The sequence below is a fragment of the Hermetia illucens genome, chromosome 6 (assembly GCF_905115235.1).
Source record: "Hermetia illucens chromosome 6, iHerIll2.2.curated.20191125, whole genome shotgun sequence".
Taxonomy (NCBI): Eukaryota; Metazoa; Arthropoda; class Insecta; order Diptera; family Stratiomyidae; genus Hermetia; species Hermetia illucens.
Window position 1 is genome coordinate 12,533,639 of NC_051854.1, and position 25,035 is coordinate 12,558,673.

Consider the following 25,035-nt stretch of genomic DNA (forward strand, 5'->3'; position numbering starts at 1 on the left):
TAGAGACAACGTATGGAGTGTTCTATTCAAGAAGAACATTGCAAAGAAACCAATAGATATTATCAGAGCAATATATGATGGTACAAAATGGCAGGTTTTACATCCAGGCAAAATCTCGGATTAAAGGCCGAAACTGAATCCGTCAGGATTGCATCTTGTCACCGACGACGATTCCTTCCCACATTAATGAGCGATAGCACCTCACTTGATGTCACTGAACGCAGTAGCAACACAAGGTCTTGTTTCAACACCAACATTAGATTGTTCTGAGCAAAGGTTCCTTCTGTGTTGCTATAGAGGAGGAGCACATGAAAAATTATCCTTACTGTTACTCAAAAGTTCCAAGCCTTTACTAACGACGTGTCATCAGAGTTCTCTGGCATGATAAAATTGCAAACCAAGAATTTCGCCGACCCACAGCATTTGGCCATTGAAATCATGAAAATGTTGATGGAAAGGCGAAAGAGGCAGTGGATAGGTCACATATTAAGGAAGGACAATAAATGCATTATTGCCCATGCAGTAGAATCCTCCATACTAAGATGGCAAGTCGCTCTTAGAACCAATCATGCAAAACAGTAGAGGAGGACTGCAAGCGTCTCGAGAAGCCTTAGACGAAGCAAGCATGACGTGCTAAACTCCATTCAGGGGTGAATGGCGACCATATATATAAAACCAGGAGTGACTTTTTCAAGTAGTTTCTTCAATTGATAAAGGAAATATTCAAGTTTTCTGTAGACGTCAAGCCTTACCATCGGTTGCGGTTGCCAACTTAAAGGATGATTCAATTTTTTTGGACTTGAAATATCGTCCAGCTTCTCATGCAATTTATATTAGATAGTTGCTGATTTTCAGCTCCTGATAATGATTAGTTCTATGTGTTGAAGGACACGTTGGTACTGTTGGACAATATTGCAAGTTCATCGATTATGCTGCCTCCCGGGGAAAGGATAATTAAAGTGTACTCCATGATAGCTCGCTGGTATGACAGAAAGACGGAAATCTGTGATATATTTTCTCATTTATTGGTGCATTAGGGGTTACAAGGATTACGTGGGAATACATAAGAAGTAAACTGTTGCCCTGCTGTCATCAATATCTGATGAGAAAATCTGTATTGTAGAGATTAGTCACAGAATAAAGTATTTCCTAACTTCCAATCCGTTCTTCACTTTAATTTAAAAGTCGAGATTACCGTTCATGATTTGTCGCACTGTTAGTGACAATGAGCCCGTGTGGAACACCCGTTGGGCCGAAAACTCGAATGCTTTTCCTGCAATAAATGCAATTTGGACCCCTCTGAAGGCATTGCGAATCAATATCGCCTTATTTCAATGGCCTAAAAAGCTCTCAATAAGAAAGGATCGAAATGGTACATGCCTTCATTTAGTTTATCAACTTTCATTTTTTGATACGTTAAAGAAATGTTTCAACCTCCACATTTACATTTCATAAACCACAACTGTTTTTTAATTTTTACGCTTAAGGCAAAAGTAATATGACTAAAATTCAATTTTAGTGGCCATAGGAGGCCTCACATTTTAGGCCATATTTCCTACAATAGCGGTTCAAATCGTGTGTGGCCCAATTCTAATAATTAACAACTAAATGCCATTACCGCTCCAAAAGTATAAATCCACATTTGGCAATCAATTAATCCTTTAAAGACAATATTCTGATGGATCAAATCTGTTTCGCATTTGAAACACGGCGTGTATGACCTACTAGAATAGATCCAACCGACACGACATACCGACAAGCTTCTTAAATAGGATTATAAAAAGAAATACGTTGGATATTTGTTTAGGTTTTATTACGAATTCAACAATATTTTGCCGGAATTATAGAGTGTGCAGATTACAAGAGTCGTTGGTTGAATGATCTATTCACTTCTTTGTGGAGCTACTTGCCTGGCAGCATTCAATCTTGTTATTCACCGTTTTTTTTCTAAAGACCTGCATTCTGTAGATCGTGATTTCATCTTTTGGTGGGTTTTATGATCTGGCCTTAAGCTATAGATTGGAAATACGTGTTGTTAACCCTTGCTGGTATTGGTTACTAATAAATCATTTAAAAAGTTAATTTAAGTACGTGTTTAATATAAAAAGAATGGGTTGTGAGAGTTGAATACATTTTAAGATTTAAACCCCGAAATATAGGAAAAGATGGTTTTTTCTTACTTTATTCAATTAGAGCAGAAAACTTTTATTGTAATCCAGTCACTGATGCTGAAATAACAAATCATCACTGCTATAAAAATGACCCCTTTTCGTCAACAGTTTTAAGATAAAATGGGTTAAAATGACCTCATCAGAAGACTTCAATTCAGCTCAAAAAACGAATAGTATACATATTTGAAGAACCATAAATGCGAAAATAATAAAAATTTTAAGAGATTGATCGAGAATTCGTGATGGCCTCAAAACGTATTGAAATCAGCAATCCATTGACTACTTTTCATCAGTTACGAGTTACCCAAATTTTGACCTTGATGGATTATGTGGTCTATTGCAAATTCGGTAGATTACACTTAAGTCTGATGGTTCCGGTCCTTCTAAGAAAATTCAAGATTTTCAAGAAAAGCATTCAATGTTACTGTGACCAAAAGACAGCTGATGATTTCATTTGTCCGAAGAGCTTATAATTAATAATGTGCCTTGATATTCTTTGGAATTCTTAACAAGTGAGTTGATATGGCATGAGTAAGTATTTTTAGTGAATATCAAAGGAGCTGACATGTGCGGAAGACACAAAAGAGGGCTAATGTTAGCTTTGAATGGAAAAGGTCTCGTAAATGGACACAAATTTGAAAAATAAGCTCCACATTTTATAACAGAAATTAATCATGTGATTAGTCAGTTCCTAGAATTTTTCATAGAATAGCGAGATGGGAGGCTGAATGAATAAGCTCTGAATGTTCCCTTCAGTATGTTCGTAAGAAAAGATGATTTAAAGTTTAATTTAATCAAAGGATTTCAAAAATACATGGAGACATATATGGATGAAAAATTTTGTACAAGATTTTTCACCACTCCACTCCACTATTATTCTCATCTCCTAAGCAAATGAAATAACGAATCCTTTAACACCTTCCCTTTCCATTACATTCCCATTACACAATCAATTTCAGGTATCTTTTTCCCTACAATCAAATCTGACCGCATAATCGAAATGAACTATGTAGAATTGTGTTAATCGTTGCATAATGAGTAACGCATAGTGTTCAGGTAAAATGATTTATGTCTGTCACAGTGGGGTGCCTCGTTCAATGATTCATTCTTGGGGTTCGATTAACGCGATAATGAGATAAAAATCATCGGAAGGAAAGTAATTTCTATACGAAAATGAAAGTGGCAATGAAGCCAATTCAAATTATTTTAATGAAGTGTGATGCAATGATACGAGTATGATTATGGTTTACACGCTCTCAGCACGATCTGATGCGGTGAAAAGAATGAAAATGAAATAAGATAATATGATCTTAATAAAACGCGTGAGCTAACGTGTGGATGCGTATTTATCAGATTAATATTAATATTGATTGTATATTTTGAAAAGTAAGTGAATTAATTTCATGGTAGATTTTGGAAATGTTTACAACTAAATTTTGTGGTATTTTTCCTTTGCTTACAGTCTTATCCAAACATTCACTTTATTCATGTATTTGCCTTTGTTATTGCTCTTTTGGTTTTGATAAATTAAGTGAGTTATATTTGCTCACAAATATACTCGAGTCGAACTTTAAACCGCTGTTCAATATGCTTCAAAGGGCTTATGCGTTCGTCTGAAATGAGTTACTCGCAGTATTATAATACAATTCCATTTTTAAGTAATTTGTGAAGGGAAACTTGATATACTCATTTTTTAACTAATTCACAAAAAAAAAATATTAATTTTATTTCACAGGCTCAATGTAACGCTCATAGCTCTATGCGATAACACACACAAAACAAAAGACTTAAGCGAGTAACTCGGAAAATAAAAATTAGATGTTTCCAATTTGATTCTGGTCATATTAATGATGAATTTAAAACTAAATAAAATAATAGAAAGATAGAGATAGATACGAAAAATATATATCTCAGGCCTAAGTGATCACGATGATAAAAATGTGAAATGTGTGATGAACGGCGAACTCTCGGTACCAGGTGCTCTCCATTTGCGATTTTTGTAATGTCTAGTTATATTGGGGAAAGAAGTTGCATTAAATTTTGTGTACTGCATGCAATTTCGGGAGCAGAAACGTTCAGGATGGTAAAGAAGTCCTCGGCGACCAAGGTTTGTCCCGAAAGAATGTTTACAAGTGGTATAAACAGTTCAAAGAAAGTCATGAAAGTCTTGAAGACGATGAGCATCCAGGATGGTGGTTTTCCTCTACCGATCAACAACACATCGAGAACATCAAAAGCTTGCATTTGTCAATCCTTGAATGACTGCTGGAGACCTTGCTGATGCTTTTGGTATTTCCAAAAAAGATCTCTCAATGCCATTTTGAAAGATTTTTGGGCCTGAAACGTGTAAAGTGCTAACCCAACTTCTTCGAAAAAGAGCTTACCACTAAGATCTGTGAAGATATACTTTCTGACTATCAACCTGTCACGAAGCAGATTATTACTGGCAATAGGTCTGAGAATCATGCTTACGACCCGGAAACTACCGACAACCTTAGTGAATACCGTGCAAAAGGTGAACCTAAACCGAAAAGATCGCATCATATTCCATCAAAAATCAAGGTCATGCTGGCAGTTTTCTTCAATTATCGTGATGTTTTCCGTTCAGAATTTCTTCCATCTGCCCAACCTTTCAGCAGAATTTATAATTTGAATTTTAAGGGTCGATTGCGTAAGGCCAGATAATTCTTAGTTTTTACATCACGGTAATGCACATCTTGACACTGCACTTCTTTGGGACTTTTTCGCCAAAAATTCAATGCATATCTTTCCACAACCAATAAAAAACCAACCAAAATAAATAAAAATTGACCGCACTTTTTGGACATAGTAGCATTATCCTTCCCTCCCCTGCATCTTACGGCAAAAATTTGGGAAATTTTCAGACAATTCATGGATTTATCCAACATTTTACTTCTTCGGGAGTGTTGGTCAGCAATTGCTGCGATTATTTAGCAAGATTAACTGGAACTTTGAATTGGACCAGAAGGGATACTGTCGTGGTATAAATTACCACACAGTATATCCACCATATCAATATAGTTTCGAAATGGAATGGCGAGATGTTTTGTTTTACAGCCTACTTGCCGATATATGTATAGGGCGGATGAATTATCGGTATGCACATGCGCATGATCATACATGCGTAGGCCCCGTAGGTGAGAGCAAATGCCCACCAGTTGATAAAAATTGGCTATGGAAAGGATATCCCGAAATCAAACCAAATATGAAGGATGTAAAAGCAAATCTGTTTACGTTAGAGGGCTTCGGAAACTCAGCTATGGCGATTTTTGTGAGTAGGTAAACAGGCTCCCAACCACAGATATCCAGTAAATGCAGTGAAGTGGAGATCCTCTTCGCAAGAGTACAAAGCTTGGAAGGTCACCTGGCAGTCGAGTTTCATCGCGGGACTCGAAAAGGAACAAGGATAGTCCCAAGTCGACATGCATGCTGCTGTGGTAAAAGATAAGCGTTCAAGAGAGTTACCTGGAATAGCATTCTTTCACTGAAAAAATGCATAAATAAAGTTCATCTAGGAGAGGCGAAATATACACTAAAATATCAGAACTCTGTTAGGGAGCTTTAAGTTGTCCTATATTAGGCCACTAGAGGAGAATAACGTGCAAGCATTATATGGGAAAATCACTCTTGAAACGCAAGTAACACTTCCTCAATATAAGGTAGGCGAGAACGCAGGCAAACGGAGTATGGAGGGAATAAGTGAACAAACCTCTTGGTGCCCAGCAATCGGCCAAAAAGAAAAAAGTCTCTTCGCCGAGAAAACTAATCCGGCGAAAGTTTCGAACAATGGACAAAGGGGCCCAGCAAAAAGCGACAGAAGGAGAAAAAGAAGGTTTGTCTGAAAATAATCATTATATCCAAAATATATGTTCGGTAATAAGGGCCGCATCAGCGTCGTATGCAGAAGGAGGGATCTGAGGTTGGAGCTAAACGAATCCAGCGAGAAGACAGCGGTTAGTTTTCACAGCCAAGTGGAACCGTTATTAGGTGAGCAACCAGAAGTGAAAGCTCGAAAGCATGAGATAGTAATCGAGTGCAAATACCTAGATAAGATTACATAACGGGAGAATATCTGTGTTGCGTTTTGGAGCAATTCAACCTTAGCGGAATAGAAGTGAGTGTGATCAAGAGGGTGAAGGGAGTATATGGAGATACACAGAACGCTATTAATAACTTGTTTGTGGAACCAGCTGTTAAATTGATTACCGCGATTAAGGTAAGCATAGGTTTGATTGAATGCCGACTTAGGGAGGAAGTATCTCCCAGCATGTACTAGCGAGCAAGATAGGTTGTACAGGTACAGTGTTTAGAAAAAGGCCATCTTATCAAAAGTTAAACTGAAGATCCAAGGTAAATTTTGTGCACATGGAAAGAGGGAGTCAAAGGCTGGGATTTTGCAGATGGTGGCATTTTTTCGGCATATAGGAAGGAACTGAATCTTTTGGCCAAATGAGGCAGCTGAAGACTTTCTCTACAAACCATGCTAGAGGCGAATATAGACGTGGCGGTAATCGGCGAATCTTACCGGAATTACGGTAGTGCTATGTAGGTGAAAGACTCATCTGGAAACGAGACGCCATGCACATTCAGAGGGCAAGACATTCAAAAAACAATGGCATTTCAGGGAGCTACTTTTGTAAGAGCAAAAGTAAGCGGCGTCCATATTTAACACCAAAGCCCCCGATAGCTTCCCACTTGCTTGGGTTCAGAAAGAGTTTTCAGGAGTCAAGGATTCGATTAGGGAATAGAATAGTTCTTCACCTTACTGTCCAATCCTTCAATAAAATCCTCCGCTCAATCAGAGGGATTGGACGTCCACGTTACTAACGTTAAATGTGTTAACCTTAATGTCACTAACGTTAAGTACTACCCAATCCCGCAATAAAATCCTCGCATTTGAGCGGCTTGAATATTACAAGATAGGATCAGGTCACCGGTGCATTGGATCGTTTTGATGAAATAAGGAGTCTTGATATGGTGTTCAGGAAAGATGACAGCAATATAAAGGGGGTCTAAAGGGTGGATGACAAGACTGATCTTTGTGGGATGCCTGTTGGAGGGGGGGGGGGGTATAGGTCGAACAGTGAGTCGGAAAAGCAGATGTGGGATTGACGATTGGAGAAATAACTTAGGATTAATCTGAAAAGGTGCGGTGCAACTTGAAAGAAGTGCTGAATTTAAAGGTCAGGTCTTTGTACCAGACGGAGTTACAAGCATTCTGTATATTAACGACACAGGCAGTGGTAAGGACGTTGTTGTTCAAGTTGGTACATATGTCTGCGACGTGGGAGATGCTGCCGGCTAGTTTGTTTACAAATTGGAAAGGTGACAGTAATCAGAGTCTGGTGTGGACCAGTGCATTTCTTGTTATCGTGGGAAATTATTATGGATTCTACTGGAGGATCAGATTTGAACTTTGTGATCAGGCGGACAATCGGAAAGTGTAGAAAGGAAGGATGGCAGACTGTAAGATTTTGGACGTACTGGCGTGCGGTTGATTCGGTATCGGGGTTGGAACTGTAGAATGGGGTATGGTGGGCTGTGAGAAAAGTCTCCGCAATATTATCTGCATGATCTTTGGGAGAGATGTTTTGCGGGATAGAACTGGCTGATCGAAGTTTGGCTGGGTGCGGACATTTGCATTGTAGTTGGCTACACGTATGCTGGTTGGGCAGGGATTATCTATAGCATTGGAGTTGACGGTGCAATATGTTTCTTGAAGAGTTAAGGGTTTGTTGAAGGAGGGTGATTAACCTTTGATAGTTTAGACCTTGAAGAGCGGCAAATCTTGAGTAATCCCTATGTACTTTTGTATAGCAGGATCGAAGTTGAATGGTGATGAAGAATGGGGAAAGGTGACCGCGGACAATTTGCCCTCGACTCGCTGAATAAGGTGGTTGCCGTTAATGACAGTGTAGTTAGGAAGGAGTATCGGTTTGCTTTTGGGTAGTCGCCCTGAAGTGTTAATGAGCAGCTCTTCACCGTCGTCGTCACGTAGGCCTGGGATGGTTACAAGGTCTAAAGGAGTGCTGATTGCGTACGGCTGGGAGGGAAGGTTGTTGCGAACCAGGAAAAGGTCAACGTAGGATAGCATATTCTAATTACCAAAACCCAACCTATTGCCGTTCGGGTTCATAGCGGTATTGTACCGTAAACTATGTTTAGCATTCAAGTCGCCACCTAGTTTTGGTTAGGATAGTAGAAGCTAGCAAAGAATATGTCAGTTAAGTCCATGGAGACGCAGACGACAATTCGTTCAATGAAAGGAGCGATTGTGGCGAAAATGAAAATTTGTTGGGCGTCAAAGGGAGTTACTACCAAGGAGGCAGTTCTTCCACCTCCGCCAGCAATTGGATTGAAGCGGAATGTAGTGCCATTGAGAATGCAGTAATCCTGGGGTTAAGTTTGGCTTCGTTAAGGAGGAAAAAGTCAAATTTGTATGTGAAGAGGAAATTGATTAATTCAGGCCGCTCCTTCTGCTGACTACTGAGTTGATATTTAGCAGTACAATCTTAGCAAACATTGTCCGATGACACTTGACAGAGAGAAGACAGTAACGCTGAGCGTTTCTACATTGGAAAAGAAAGGGGGTTGTAGGTGGGGAGGAAGGAACTGAGTTGGACGATAAGTTAAGAAGTGGATTTCTGCGTTTAAGTCAAAGAGTATCTGGTGACAAGTTTCTTTTCTCGCGATGGATGCATAGGATGGAGGGTAGGACTGGGGTTTGGGAGTAGAAAAGATTTGAGAGGGTTTGGGTGAAAGGGTTGATTTGTTGAGAGGAGCGAGGGTCGACTTGGTAGAAGGAGGCGATTGAGTTTGGCGGGCGTGGTGTTGAATGGAAATTAAGATGGTACCTTATATCGAAGGACTATATGCAGTTTACAGATTATTGATGGTAGATATGTCACGGTGAGTCCTACTGGGCAAACCATTCAAATTCGTTCTTTCCGTGCACATACATTTATACATAGCATTGGATGACGTATCCTAACCTCGACTCTAATTAATTTTTTAATCTGGGGAGTGGGCTACTTTTGCTAGGTTTGGAAGACCTTCAACTATCTTCAGTACTGGTCAACTCCCGAGGGTTCGTTGCATTTTAATCCAATTGACACTTGCTTTGAGAATAAGCCTCTAATATAGACCTTGAATGGTCGTGTGGTCAGATCAAAATGGGTTTAAAATCAAGGCAATATAATTTCAAAGAACTACCGACAAACAAACACTGCTAATAGCTTTTTATTTGCTTGAATCTGTTGAACTCTTTCAACAAGTGATCGTGTCAATAATACTTTCAAATCAAATCTCCATTTGTATTAGATGACCTCTTCAATGGAACAAACCAGACAGATGCTCTCCATTAACCTACAGAAAATGTAGCATCTGTTACCGAAAATTAGTCGTTGTCTAAGCGATCTAGCGTTATTTCTTAACAAATTACAACTTAGTGATCGCATCATGTGATTTACGCATAACTGATTTACCATCAAAAGAAACCATTCCGCAGATGAGAATCCAATTAACCGAAAATCGATGAAATCACTTTGAAGAGTTGCTTTCAAAGACACATCTCTGCGCTGGACCATCCATCTTGGAGCGCGCTATAATTAAGATATCAAACGGTTAGGATGATTCCGGTCGATACACATATTGGAATTTAACCTCAGATAGATGTAGTGCTCTTGACCTTACAATAATAGTCCCGAGTTCATTCACTTTGATGCTCTGCGTATTCTTGGTAGTCACCTTTTTGGCTAGTCACCTTCCTTGTAGCCAAGCATGTGCCGTAATTCGATTGTAATGTCGATAAATTGTAAGGTAAAATGGTCTGTTCATCCGCACTTTGCAGCCAAGGTTGGAGCTGGTAAGTCAATCGAAAGTTCGCCTCCGAATTAGTTTGTAGTCCAACCTGGGACATTTTATAATTTATTTCGTTGTTTAGCATAAATCTTGTCGATTATTTCACTTGCACCCTGCATACGTTGCGAGCGTACACAAAGCCCCCAACATACATTAGTAGATGTAAGACACAACACCGTAAAGCTTGCGTCGTTACATTGAGTCCAGGTATCATATAAAATATGGAAAAAACGATGAAAATGACGACGGCGACGGTTACCATTTATAAAACACAAGTCGAAGAACCAAAAACATAGCTACAGGCCAAGATACGTTCATGCCAATTGTTTAGTAACGAAAAAATGGCTAAGACACGAACTTGTGATTTAAGCAGGCTTGAGTTGGCTTTGCTGCTAAGCCGCAATCCAAAAGATCTTAAGCATGAGTCAGTGTATCTTTTTTACAACGTTCACCTCTAAGGTCACAAACAGAGCGAACAGTGCACTCTGCACGGGATTGGGTATGCTCATGGTGAATGGCTAGACTTCTGTATGTTGTGGCTAGCATGCTGTAGGATGTTATGCACCAGGAGTCTGGATGTTGCATTCTATGTTGTTTGCTGTGCATGCGAAGGGAGAAGCCATGGAGAGGCCAAGAAAAAAGTAATTTCTTTGCATACCATCGAAGACTCCCGCTGACTTAGGGTTTCATTAGTCATAGATCTTAAAATTAACTATACGTTCCAAATATAATTCAGCACGACACTCCATAGGTGTCAAATTAAAGATTAAATCTTCTCGAGAAAACCATTAACTTGAACTAGCTCAGAAAGCGTGCACCAATTCTACCTTGGCATAATATTGAACGAGAAAATGCTCCAAAGATTGTGCTATAAAAATGACTAACTTCCATAAATTCCGCCTACTTTCTGGTAACCCCCCACATGGATTGCTTGAAAAACTCCGCACTAGCCACATACATAAAAAGTCCAGCCCGAGACTGAGCTCTCAACTCAGTTAGTTACTGTTATTCCGAATCTGCATAAAAGCAATTACACAGTACCCATTCCTTGATAATAGGACCAGATAGTAACCTGAAACGTGTGGTCTTACACCATCAGCTGGGACTCACATTGTCTTGCCAGCAGAACTAACAATTTGCAATTCCGTTTCGTTTAGAATTTCCAGCATCCGCACAAGTTTCCCATTGGATTTCCTTCTTTTTTCCGATCATGTGTAGCAAACAATGAGTAACTAACTTGCAAATTACGATCTTGCACCTTTGTGTAATTGGCACTATCATTCTTTTGCATTATTAGATACTACGGTAGCCGGGAATATCAATTACGAGCCTTAATAAGTTTCTAGCGGTACAGATAGAAAAGAATCTATTTCTTTTTGTTAATTTGCACTTTTAATGTCTTCTATCGCTATAGGCGCCTGGGAGCTATTTTAATGAAATATTGTTAGAAATGGTGAGAGTGTATTCCAGTGTTAAGGGCTATAATTTAAATATCTGGCAAGCAGCAATTATTTCAAGCTGTGGGTGGTATTAAATAACAGGAAAGTAATTACACATAGGGACATTTATTTACTTAGATAATGAAGGAAGCAACGGACAGTTTTATTGCTCCGGTAAATAACCATGTGAGTCTTAATTTACTTTCAATCTAATGAGCATCGTAAAATAAACATTTTCAAATCATGTAGATAGGTAGACTTCCTTTGATACAACCAGATTTAATTCATCATCATCATTTCCATTATCGTTTTTCCTACCTTTTCAAGGTATAGTATGTGTTCTACACGTTATCTAGTAGTGTCTACTAATTATTTCGTAGCTCTTGAGTCTCAGTTTCCATTAAACACTTCCTTAGACCCCACTCTAATAAATAAATATCTTTACGATTTTCCTCCACAAAAGGTCTCCATTCCATCTCCACTCTACATTTATGCGATGCTACGACAGCGTTTCTGTAGGAACAAGCCACCTTGACATCAAGTTATTGCATGTCAGTTGCTTGGACCTAGGCAGTAAAAGTGACAAAAATGACTTTTTTAGGCTGGAGGTTCTCTTCCGCAACTGGCGATATTTATTATATATACACATATGCCATTTACCCTTGGAAGGGGTATAGCATGCCAACTACATCTGCGCGGCATCGTTCGCGGTTACTTGAAATTGTCAACTCCTCTCAGGACTTCCAGAGACGCCCTTGGGACTATACACTCCTCGACCATCTTGCAAGAGTGCATTCTATTGAATGGCATAGCCAGCAAAGGGATTGTCGGCCCTCCTTAATGTGTGACCTATCTACTGCCACTATCGCCTATCGATCACATCGCGTACGGGTGACAACAAAATTTGCCAACCAAGTTCTTCGTTTAAGGTAGTATCCGGCCAACGTATTACGATGATACGAGGCAGACAAGTGTTCACGAAAGTGAGTTCTTCAGTCCGGTCTTTGAGGACGGTAGAACACCATCTGACTAGCAAGAAAACATGATCGTACCTATATGAGAAAAGAAAGGTAGTCCAGCAGAATGTTCAAATTACCGTCTGATCCATACCATAAGGACTTTTAAACGCAGAGAAACATTGTCAGAGCTTCGTCATCTTTCCATTGCATTTCTGGACCTAGGCAAGACGTTTGACTGTGTGTCACTAGAACTCATCTGGTATGCTTTACGACAACAATTAGTGCCTGGAAAGCTTGTGCGCTGGGTTCAATTGCTCTGCCATGATTCGAAAAGTAGAGTTCGAACTATGACGGGTATATCAAAGCCGTTTCGTGTCTCTGTCGGCGTTTGTCAAAGAAGCGCTCTCTCAACAGTCCTCTTTGCTCATATTGTGGACACTCTCACAAGGGACACTCAACGTTCCGCGCCCTGTACACTGTTTTATGTAGATGATGTTTTCCTAGCGCTCCAAAACTGATCTCGAGTAAATTGTTCAAAAATGGAGTGATCGCGTCCATGCAATACAAACTCAGATTGAATTTGAATAAAACTGAATTTTTGATCACCGATCCTTATGAAGTAGGCACTCTCACTGTTAGTGATAGTGACCTACCCAGAACTGAGCAATTTAAATATATCTGATCAAAGCTATCAGCCAATGGAGAACTGCGTTATGAAATTTCTTCAAACGACCTAAATGAAGTGACACTCCACAGCTGGAGTTCTTTGTGATCGACGTATCAACGAATGTTTCAAATACAAAATTTCTCGCAACTTCGTCGCCCTCTATAGTAGTTCTAAGTGTTGGCCGACGAAAATGTTGCTTAGGAGGAAGATATCCACGATCAATACGGGGTTGCACCGAACGTGAAAAAATTGCATGAGAGGCGTCTTCGATGGTATTGTCCTATAATTCGCGCTAACAGCGCATTCGATCAAAAAGGCCAGCCGAAACAACGGTGGCTGATATGCTGGATGGTGATTTGAAGGCCTCGTGACTGCATCCAGGCCTTTGACAGAGCAAAATGACATAACCAATCAAGACGAGCCAACACCAGTTCTGGACGCGACGACAGAAGGCGGAGAAAAGGGAGAGCACAATGATCGGGCAGATTGAAAACCTTGGTTTTATTGGTGTTTATCATCAGCTCAACTCTATTTGCCTCTCTTTCCAACTGTAGAGCAAGAATACCTCCTATAAAGGTACACTAAAAGCATTACCTGGACATCGTAAATATCGATGAGATAGAAATGTATGGGCCAGCGACAAGCAAATTTCGAAACTCGATTGCTAGCGAAACATCAACAATTCCTTGGATAGATACTGACCACGTGGTTACGGCCTTTGACTACCGAAATGGGTTATCATTGATTTCTGGAATGTACGCACACTCCTCGACGATAATAACACGGGCCCCTGGATTGTTCGCTTTTCTCAGCTTGAGCAAGAATTACGGCAATATAAGCTAGGCATTTTATGCCGTAATTAAATGGGATGGTAAAACTCTGGAAAGTACTTATTCCCACCTTGTCCTTTTGTGGCAACGTGGTTTGGCTCTCTGAAAAGCCAAGCCGTAGGAAACACAAATCCACAAGGCATGCTCTCTAGCCCAAGGAGTCCGTTTCCGACAGGATCTTAGATTGCTAGATTCCGTTCCATGATAAAGAGCATCATAATTGTAGATTTCTGAGGTGGGGAAGAGGCTTCCTAAGTGACAATTAGATGGTATCGGACGACCTAAATGACAAGGTTCTAACAATACCTTGCTTGGATATGTGATGGAGAGTTATGGTGTTGGTGCACGTAATAATAATGGTTAAAGGTTTGTAAACTTCTGTGATTATCACTACCTCGTCATCGGCGTTATCAGCGGCACGCTACTTGAACGGAAGACCTAACGAAACGTCTAATCAGATAGACCATAACCCGATTAGTAGTAGATCTAATAATTATTTTCTAAATTTGCGTGACGAAAAAGGTTCTAATCGTCGATTACCTTCACTTACGTGTAGTTCTACTCACAGTAGAATAATGCGTCATCCCCCGTACGGGTCGCCTCTGCGATCCGGCTGTCATTTAGCAACCTTACAAGACCAGCCATCGGAAGCTCTGTTGATGACTGCAAGCGAAGTAAGCTTAACGCGATAGACTATACTCGTTGGCCTTGATAATCTGCATACGGAACTTTCCCATACAGTTCCTATAGCCTTTGCAGAATTGTTACTGCGTGAAAATATTAGCTAAAATCAAGCATCCACGAACACCTCAAAATCTTGATCAATAGAGATCATTAACAGCCTTCAGATCATTGTGAAGCAGGGTGTGGATTTCAGATCCCTACCTTTCGACGGCGTCAACCGGGATGTCTTCGACAGCGTTAACTGGAATGCTTTATGGATGAAGAGCATGACAGAGAATCTAAAAGCTATTAGCAAGGCGACATAAGAAGCCCAAAATGTCCGTGCTGCAAGGGGTCAAATCTTGGAAGCATTTAAAGTCCTAAATGGAGTCCCGAAGGCTGCATTTTGTCGGCGATACTGTTACTTTCCGTTACCGTTGACATCCTGTCTTTTTCGGCGGACGGGAACGACTTCTATAGACCATACTGCAGGTTTAGTAATTATTGTTTTCCCATAAACTTTAAATTTTGAACCATTTTCAGCTCTTGTTGAACGTGTGTGTGAATTTCACTGAATAGGTTGTTACCCTGAGAATCCCTTTCCTCCTAGCTCTCCATGGTATTCACATAACACTATAAGAGCATGTTCAATTAAAATGCCGGAAGATGCCTAAGAAGGGTGCGACCTCAAAGGTCGCGCCTCGATAAGATCTGAGGCATTAGGACCACAGATCTTTTAGCTCCACGCGGGTTGTGAACCGGTTTTTTTTATTTTTGCTTTTTCAGGTTCACGATCGCCGTGTTGGTTTTGATTTAGGTGAATTCCAGTATTTGTATTTCAAATTCTGGTGGGGCTCTACACACTAGCTACAGGACACGCAGAACTTTGATAATACGGTGAGAAGGACAGACTGCACTGACCAAAAAGGACTCACCCACATTCCTGAGACGGGCTACAGTACAAAGGCGGGCAAAGGTATGCCGACGGACAATGTCACCATTTTGTTTAGATTTTTGGATAGCTTCAGTCAACCCGGATGGTATTTTTGGCCATACTCGCTTCGAAGGTTTATTGCAGCATATCTGTCGGTATTAGCTGAAACAATTGTAAAAATTTGAGACATGGTATTGACCGACCGGATATGAATTGCTATGTTTAATAAAGTGAAGTTTGTTCTTTTTTCATCAACTTCATCTTCAATTAAATGTTCTTCAGTTTCCTCATTGGCCACACTAAGATATTGCTCAAAGGGTGGAAGTCTACAGCAGCGAGGCAACCCCAAAAGAAAACAGTTGACTAGAATGAGAAGTTCAACCCAGAAGTTTGCCTTTGATTCGCTGCAAAGGGGTAAGTGTGACAACTTGAAAAGAGTGTTTGACTCTGCTCAACCAAGTAGCTCTAGTATCGAATTACTTGAATGTTTAAAGAAAATCGTGAAGGATAGTGGGATGAGAATATTAATAATTAATATTTTTCTATTTTTTCTCTTAGTTAGGAAGCATTCTCAGTCGATTCGATGCTGCGGAACGCTAAAAAGAAAACTGAAAGAAACTGAACCCCACCATTTACGATACAAAGTTACTAAAGAATCAATCAACAACGTCAAAAAGGAGTGTATCTGGACAGGGACATTTCAGATAGCTATTATTACATTCCGTAGCCTACACAATGACGAAATCTATGAGCGATACCATGACCGTCCGGTTGTGGATAAAATCCGGCTCAATAGGTTACGGTGGGCGGGTCACTTAATTCGTATGGATGAAGATGATCCCACCTGGAAAGTCTATAAGGGCAATATCTATGGTAGGAAAAGAAGACGAGGCAGACCCTGCCTAAGATGGAGCGATGGCGTGGGCCAGGACGCCAGACAGCTTTTAGGGATATCGAATTGGTGGACCTCGGCGCAAAACCGGGATGTCTGGAGTTCCTTATTAAGGCAGGCCTAGACCGGATACCGGTTGTTGCGCCGTTGATGATGATTATTACAACGACATATGATGGTGTATGACGGAGATAAAATCTCAAATGTCCATGGAGTCTACCGTCTATTTCATGCTGCTTCGTCAGCCGATGTGGCGAAATTCAACGGACTATATAATTTATCCTTTGTTACCTAAACTACGTTGGTTTTTGCTTACTCTCTCATCAAGTCTTAAACCTTAGCAGAATAATTCATCAACTGATGGAGGGTAAGAAAACCTGGTCTAGTTATAAATGGCAGTCTAACCAAGGCTCTGGACCTAACAGGCCTTGGAATTCCTTATGTTTGCGTCAGTGGGCAAAATAATAAAATTATTATATCTGAGTAGCGCTGCTTGTCCATTAAGGCTCCACTATGTCAGGATCGCCAAACAGTGGATGGTCCTAGAACTAAATAGTGCAGAGCAGTTGAGGAAAACTGTAAGCTTCTCATGAAGGTGAAGTACACTGCCAGACACCAATGGCACGTAGGCGTGTTCATGCGCTTTAAAGCTTAAAAGCGAAAGAAAACAACAAAAACGGCTGGCCAGCATGAAATGATTAAAACTTCTTCCAAATCCGGGTAACTCAAGCGAATTGAAGGAAAAACATAAACAAATTGTAAGCTGGTCTAAGAAACCCAGATTCTCAGATGTTCACGATGCGTCTGGCATCATTTGGCCTAATAATATATGATATATCTCTTATGAACGATCTCCACAAAACCAACAAATTCGCGTAATAATGCCTTGTAAACTGCCTAGAAATCAACAAGGTCTTGCTGGTAGGCCACTAATAGAAAGTCCCTAGAAAGTGCTTAGTGATTTTTTCTCGAAAGCGTTACGGAAAGTAGACCTAGGAAAAAATGATAAAGTCGTTTTATATTCCAGGTTAGACAATAGAAGAGAAGCATGGACAAAAAGGGTAACATCGTTAGAAACAATGGAATCGCAAGAAGCACCCGACTCAAATATATGCCCTTCCAGTATATCTGTCTGTTGTCCTCGCATAAGTAAAAGAGAAGCGGTGAGATCCTCCATTTCAAACCCCATTGAAAAATGGCAGTGGTCACAACCCCCTTAAGAAATAATGGTGTTTCCAATGAGGGAGTATTTTGATATCATCATTGTACTCCCGGCAATAGAAGAAGAAAAAAAAGTCTTTCTTTTCTACCCCCGCTAAAAACTCATTGCGATATTACTCCTTAAAGAGTTGCGGCACCGCAAAAAGGGCTATTTTCGTATTATTAATAAGCTTATTGATTTAATCATAGCCGCGATATGCTGAAGGATTACAAAGTGGGCCACCCTCTTGCAGATAGCGATCGCCACAATTCTTTGACAGGATGAGAGACTTCCATTTTCCTCTAAATATCCTCCCATCCTGTCCCCCTTACGTAATAAGAATAAAAATTCCAACTTCATGATGATGATACCACAAAACCCTACTTTGAGGGAGGTGACCGCCGAAAGTTTTCCCTTCTCTTCTAACCTTTTTTTTTTTTTTTTTTTTTAACACATTCAATATATTTTGTTTGATTTTGTTACAGGTAGTTTATGACTAAAATTAATACTAGACTTATCTCTAACAGCTTAACTTTACCTAGAAATTAACATTTTGCTTAATACTAGACTTAATTTACGGTGGTATTAATTTATCCTATGGCTAATGCTATAGAGGGGAAAGTCAGGAAAAACCCCTCTTATGTTGTTGTTTGTTCGTTGGATAATTGTGTCGCATGAATGGATGGAGGAAGGATACATATAGGGGAAGGTGGTGTTATTGGGCGGTGGAGTAGACGAGGCCAGGGCGATGTCGATCGTATGGGCGGTTGAATATGATCATCTTCCCGTCGCGATAACTGCTGTTTTGGGAGGAAAGGGTTAGGAGGTCTGAAGGGAGGGGATGGTGGCGGTATGTGGGGTTAGTGTTATGGTTGCGTATGTGGGAGTAAAACTGGATGAGGTTGTTTTCATGGGCTTGACATTTGATGAGGAATTTGGTTAGTGAGGTAAGGAGGATCTGGTCTATGCGGGAGCACTTTACCTCGTCATAGACAGCTTGGTTGGAGTGGATATTGGACTGGGAAAGGGAGAGGCGGAAGAACCTCCTTTCGCGTACCCGAAGGCGCTCCATTTGAGCTGAGGAGACGTCACACCATACGACGAATCCATATGTAATTAAGGGACGGATTAGCTGCTTATAGCAGTAGAGTTTCACTTTAGGGAGGATGGCGGAGTCTTTCTTAAGGATGGGCCATAGGGTTTTTAGTCCTGTTAGGGTCTTCGAAATGATGGAATTTACCTGGGGTATGGGTGATAGGCGGGTATTGAGGGTTATTCCCAGGTATTTAGTGGATTTGACGGAGGGAATGGTAGAAGGTCCGATCTTGATAGTGAGGTTGCGGGTGTCGGCCAGCATCTTGCGGGTAAAGGTGGCTCTACCGCGGAAGACGATGGCTTCGCATTTGCAGGGGTTGAGTAGGAGTTTCCAGGATAGGAGGAATTTGTTGAGGGTTTGGATTGAAGTATTGATGCGGTTTTGGGCGGATTTTATTCTCCGGGAAGAGGTGTAGAGGATCAAGTCGTCAGCGTATTGGATGGTTTTGACTGCTTGGGGGGAGTTGGTAGGGTGCTGGAGTGGGATATCGGCGGTGTATAGGGAGAAGAGGGTTGCTGACAAAACTGAGCCTTGGGGGATGCCTGCGGGAGGACTGTAAGGGTCGGACAGGGTATCGTGGATACGGACTAAGGATTGGCGATCAGACAGGTAGTTAAGGATGAGTTTGCATAATTGTGGGTGGAATTTGAAAGTGTGGGAGAGTTTGTATGTGAGGCCGTCGTGCCAGACCGCGTCGAAGGCTTTCTGGATATCGAGGAGGCAAGCTGTGGTGGGGATGTTGTTGTTTAGTTGGGATAGGATGTCGGTTTTGAGGACTAGGAGGGCATGTGAGGTGCCGTGGCCGCGCCTGTTGGCAAACTGGAAGGGGGGGATAATGGCGTGGTCGGTGATGTGTTGGAGCATGATATCGTGGATGACGTGTTCAAAAATTTTCGATGTCACGTTAAGGAGGGAGATGGGGCGGTAGCTGCCCGGGGAAGCTGAAGGCTGGTCCTTTTTTAGGATTGGGACGATGTGGGCTCGTTTCCATGGGGTGGGAAAGTGTGCAGAGAGGAGGCATTGATTGAAGAGTTGGGCGAGAAAGGGGCTTAGGGTTTTGGCGCATTTTTTGAGGATGATGATGGGGATGTGGTCGGGTCCGGTAGATTTTTTATTATTTCGGGAGAGGATAATGGATTCAATTGTTTGGGGTGTGACGGCTTGTATTGGTAAGCAGTAGGGTGTTGTGGGTTCGGATGGTGGGATCGGGAATTCGGTGTGGATGGCTGGCGTGGTAGTGATGTTGTGTATGTGTTGGCGCACCACTGTTTCTGTGGGTGGGTCGGACAAATGTTGGGTGGTGTGGTGGGCGGCTAGAAAGCTGTTAGCAATCAGGTCGGCGTGGGCTTTGGGTGAGGTGTTGTGTGGGAGGACGCTGGCTGAGCGGGGTTTGGCTAGTCGGGGGCAGGTACCCCGGAGTTTATTGCATGTTTGCTGATTAAGCGAGATGTTCGCATGCTTTACCGCGTAGTGATCAGCGTATAGCGTCTGGATCTGGGATTGGATGCGTTGTGTGAGGGAGTGGATTTGTGACTTGAGGAAGTTAAATTGAGGAGCGTACCTGTGCCTGTGGAGTTGGCGTCGTAGGGTTGATTTTTGTTTGATGAGGTCTAGGATGTGTGGTGGCAGGGTGATTAGGCCCTGGTAGTTTAGTGGTCTGAGAGGGATGGTTTCGTTACAAGCCTTTTGTGTGGATTCCGTGAGCTTTACCACGGCTGAATCGATTTCGGTAGGAGACGGATTGGACGGGAGGCGGATGGTCGAGAGTTTGTCGGCTAGGTTGTAGTTGAGGCGTTGCCAGTTAGTGGCAGCGTAGTTGGGAAGGAATTTAGGCTGGGATTTGAAACTCTTCTAACCTCCCTCGTCCCCTCTACAAACTCTTCACCCCCTTAGGGAATGGGGTTGAAAATTCAACATTTACCTTCTAACATTTTGTATCCAATTGGTAAGATTCAGCAAAAATAATTTTCCGGTTTTCCCTTCTCACACTCAACCCTATGTTACAAATCCATAAATATTTATCGACATATGGGAATTTCCAAGAAAATTCTATAAACCGTAAAATTTCCAGGGGCATAGTAGTCTTTGCTAATATCTTCTATGCAATTAAGCTGATGCAATTTAGGATAATTTGCCCCAGTACACAGGCAAAATTATCTATTCTTGAATGCATAAAAAGCAATCAATAGAATATTTATGCTAAAAAGCATCCAATTACGAGTAAGAAAATGGCAAGCATTTTTTCTTCTCCTTTCAACTCGACTGTGCAAAGTCAATCCATACTTAGTGGACAACAAGGTCTCCTTCGCTTTCAAGCCGCCATTCGACTAAAAAAAAGACAACAAACACTTGAATCAACTGTTGAATAACCAGATTTCAGTTAAGACTTATTAAAAACCGTTACTGAAGTACGTAGATATTTCTCTATTATTCAATCTGCACTTTATTGTCAAGGAACTGGCTAAACAGGTACTTGTCTAGGAGGAAATGCCATAAGTGATCTTTAAGAGTGGGCGTTTCACAAAGCCACCATAAGTTAATGTTATAATACTTTTACTTGTTTTCTGTGCTCGTACCTGTGTTTACATTTAAGTAACGAATCTTGCAAGCTAAACAGATAAAAGTGGGCTAAAAAATGTCTGCAATTGTCGTTCAGTTGGAGTGGATAGGATGCAAATGCAGGTTTGTTCTGAAGGTGATAGGTTGAGGCAGTTGAACTCACAGAGTAGGATGCAGTAAGAGCTGATCCGAAGATTGATTTTCTATCTCTCGATTAAATTAGATAGGTAATGGACTTGGATGGAATTGGATGGTTCCATAAAAAGAAGGTTTCAAACATGGTGCAGTATTTTATTCGTCGGTAGATGCCGAAGCAGGGAAGAGACCCCAAAATCCCTGATCGTTTTTACTAAAAGTGATTGGTATTCAAAATACCATCATCTCCACAGGAACATACTGGGTGAACCTTCGAAATGCTCTGAAGGTCATGCTCCTGCTGTGCGTCGATATTACCCTAGAGTTACAGGGGTGACGCAAGGACTAGGAGGCTCGTTTGGTATCTAGACGATAGAATGCTATTTCCACCTCACGACAACACGTATCAGAGATCGCCGCAGGAGCTACATCCATCCTCCAGTCTGACACTGAATTTACAACAGCTGTAAAGGTTTTTCACTACCTGCAATGTAAGGCAGGTCATGGATACTGCCTGGATAACGCTGCTATGAATGAAGTTCTCCCGACCTATACAAACTACAATGCAGTCGGTGTATTGACCTAAAAATCGTCGTACCTCGCAAAACGCTCAACAAGAGAACCACCCTACCTCCCTCCTCCACTAAGCATGTAATTTTTTCGTTGCAGACCCTTCTGATTAAACACTGAACAGTATGGACCTAGCACACCATCATCTCAAAACCGATCACACGTACGACCCATAGGTCGTTTCACCAGCAGTACCAACCCATTAGGGAACGACTCTTCAGGGTAACGGAGATAATAACGATAAGTGCTCCACACTTCACCTGCGTTAGTATTGGCGACGCAATATCCAAAGCGGTCGTCTCAATTACGCGCGATTATCGATAGTGAGGATAGTGCCCAACCTCATCTGGGATTTACTTCGTACGTAAACACCTCTGCTCTCAGACCATTACATTTCTAATGTTCTTTTATACCTTGTTTTAAAATAGCTCTGATTGCTAAATCTAGTACCAAGGGAGCGTCATGATCTAGAGTTACGTACGGTTCCTCCGAGCCTTCGGTAGCAGCTAGACTCACATCTTGCGCGAGATTAGCTATTCGGCCCGCTCGATGTTCTGCCTCTTCGGGCCTCTGCCTTTGCTTCAACCCGGAAAGATTCCGTTCGATCTGTTGCTTGACTTTTCGGTTAGGCGCTTTCTCGCAGAGCGGATGTAGATTGCGGTGATCCAGCTATTGCCGCGCCTTTGTTAGGTTACCGCTCCTTCTTCCCACTAACTTGTAAGGTCTGCCCGAGTATGAATTGTCGTGCCCGGTACTGGGCTAAAATAATGATTTTCCTTAGACGAAGTCTGCACATTGCCGTAAGGGAGCCATGGTATTTGGCCGGTTAAAAGTCGATCCTGATCTCAAAGGGAATGGCAACTATCCCGAGACTTACACTTTGGTTGGGTATATTATCAGCTGTTCCTGTAACCAGAAAACCAGTTAGTATAGCTATAGTTCACCTGGAGGGGGGCGCGACCCTTATTTGGGGATCACCCCCAGCCCAGTGGTGTTCACACTGAACGAAATTACTAAAATCAACAAGTCTAGTGAAACTAGATAGACACCAACTGAAGATCTTTGGTAATTCAGAAAAACTCTTGGAGGTTGCCTTCCAAAATTTTATTCTGCAGTGCGAGATAAGAAGATTATTTTTACTTATTTTTTGTATCCCTGGTAATGGTTAATAATATCAAGAAATAATTGCCCTGTTGGAGGAATTGTTCAAGGTGTAGTGCCCTAGAGCCCCCAGCTGATGAGCTCAAGAGGTCCATGGGACGAAAGCATAACAACTTAGCTCAGCTCAGAGGCAAGTGACTCCGCCTTTTCTACCTTAGAGCTTTAGGCATAAAGCCAAGAGAACTCTAGCAAAGAAACTCTATCAAACATCAACCGTCAAATTCCTACTTAGTGTATCTGGTATCGCCTCGGTTATTTGTGGTTGACTTCGTTGACGAGAAGGATGGTCTGGGGGATAAGTGAACTCTATAGCCACAGTAACCACCTGGCCGTCTTTTTCGACAAGAGATATAGCGGAGGCGACTGTCAAATGCACAATGGAAGTAGAAACAGCCGGATAGCTGGTTGATCCACTGACGCTTTCGACGAGTCGATATTCCTGGCGGCTTCAGAAGGAGGACACAACCCGAAGGGAACAGCGTTGGAAAAGATAATTAATTTATATCACAGGATAATTGAGTGCTGAACAGTGGCAGCGCAGGATGTCTGGACTACCTTTAACTCAGCCAACTGGGGTTGAATTTAAAACACATTGGCTAAAATGTGTATCCCTGGTTACTTAGCTCGGATAATCGAGAGTTACCTCTCAGAAAGACTTCTTGGTATGAGACGGATGATCAACCGAAAGAATCTCTTATAATAGCAGGTGTTCTCCAAGGTTCGTATTAGAGCCACTTCTGTGCCGCATAATTTATGACAGAATGCTTGGGCTTTGCGTGCCAAAGAAAGCAATGTTGATTTATTTTGCAGGTGATAATCACGAGGTCATTTCTAAACCGATCATTAGATACCAAGGGGTAGTGATCGATGTCAATACCGTGCCAGTCGCGGTTAGAGCGTGCAGCGGATATAAAAGAGCACCGAGCGAGGCTGTCTGTAATCGAAGGCGAATGCGGCAGGTGTGACTACGGACTTGCGAAAAGCCACTAGAAGGAAGCTGCATAGGAGATGGCAGCAACGGTGGGATATTTCCAGAAAAAGGCGATGGATCCATACGCTAATTCCGTGTTGGGTTCAAACGAAGAGACGGAGAATTGAATTACCATCTAAACAGTTCTTTATAGGACGGGGAACATCGCCTTGGATTGAACGAGTCCCTAGACTGTCCTGAATGCGCCGCTACATCGGAGGGCCCGGAATGAAAGAAAGAGGTTAAATGATACCGTCAACGTAGTTACATATCGGAACCCGTAAACTCGTGGAGGAGATGCAGATGTCGGAAGTAAACAATCAACAATTGCGATACATGAAAAGCTGTAAGAGTTGGATCGAGCTCGGAAAGCGCAACGGACGTGTGATTTAATCGTGCTGATGCAAATGAGAGCCCCTCCACACAAAGTTAATCTTCACGGTGGTTGCGTGGAGATATGAACGGAGAAGTGCATCTGAATCCCATACACTGCTGCAAACTGGCGCAGAGGCGCCTTTTTACGATTTCCACCTCAATCCTTAAGAAAACCTTTATATCTGAATACAATTCCTCTCCTCTTTACTCCACTGTGGGGTATAGGGCATCTACACCGTTCACGTTATTTTTTTACTCAATTTTTATGCATTATGTGCTTCGGTTTTGTTATTACGATAATGAATGGTATGTAAGCGATAGGAGTACAAGAGAAAGACAAACACAAAGCCCATCCATGAGAAAATAGTCATCATCAACGGCGCAAAAACTGGTATCCGGTCTAGGTTTTGCGCCGAGGTCCATCAATTCGGATATCCCTAAAAGCTGTTTGCCATCCTGACGTCGCTCCATCTCAGATAGGGTCCGCCTCGTCTTTTTTTCTACCATCGACATTGCCCTTATAGACTTTCTG

The 25,035-nt window shown here is 41.7% G+C and overlaps 1 protein-coding gene across 3 annotated transcripts in view; it reads right to left on the reverse strand.

Annotated features, from left to right (window-relative positions):
- Positions 1-25,035, reverse strand: part of LOC119659942 — a 254,566-nt gene that overhangs the window by 175,360 nt on the left and 54,171 nt on the right. The window lies entirely within an intron of this gene.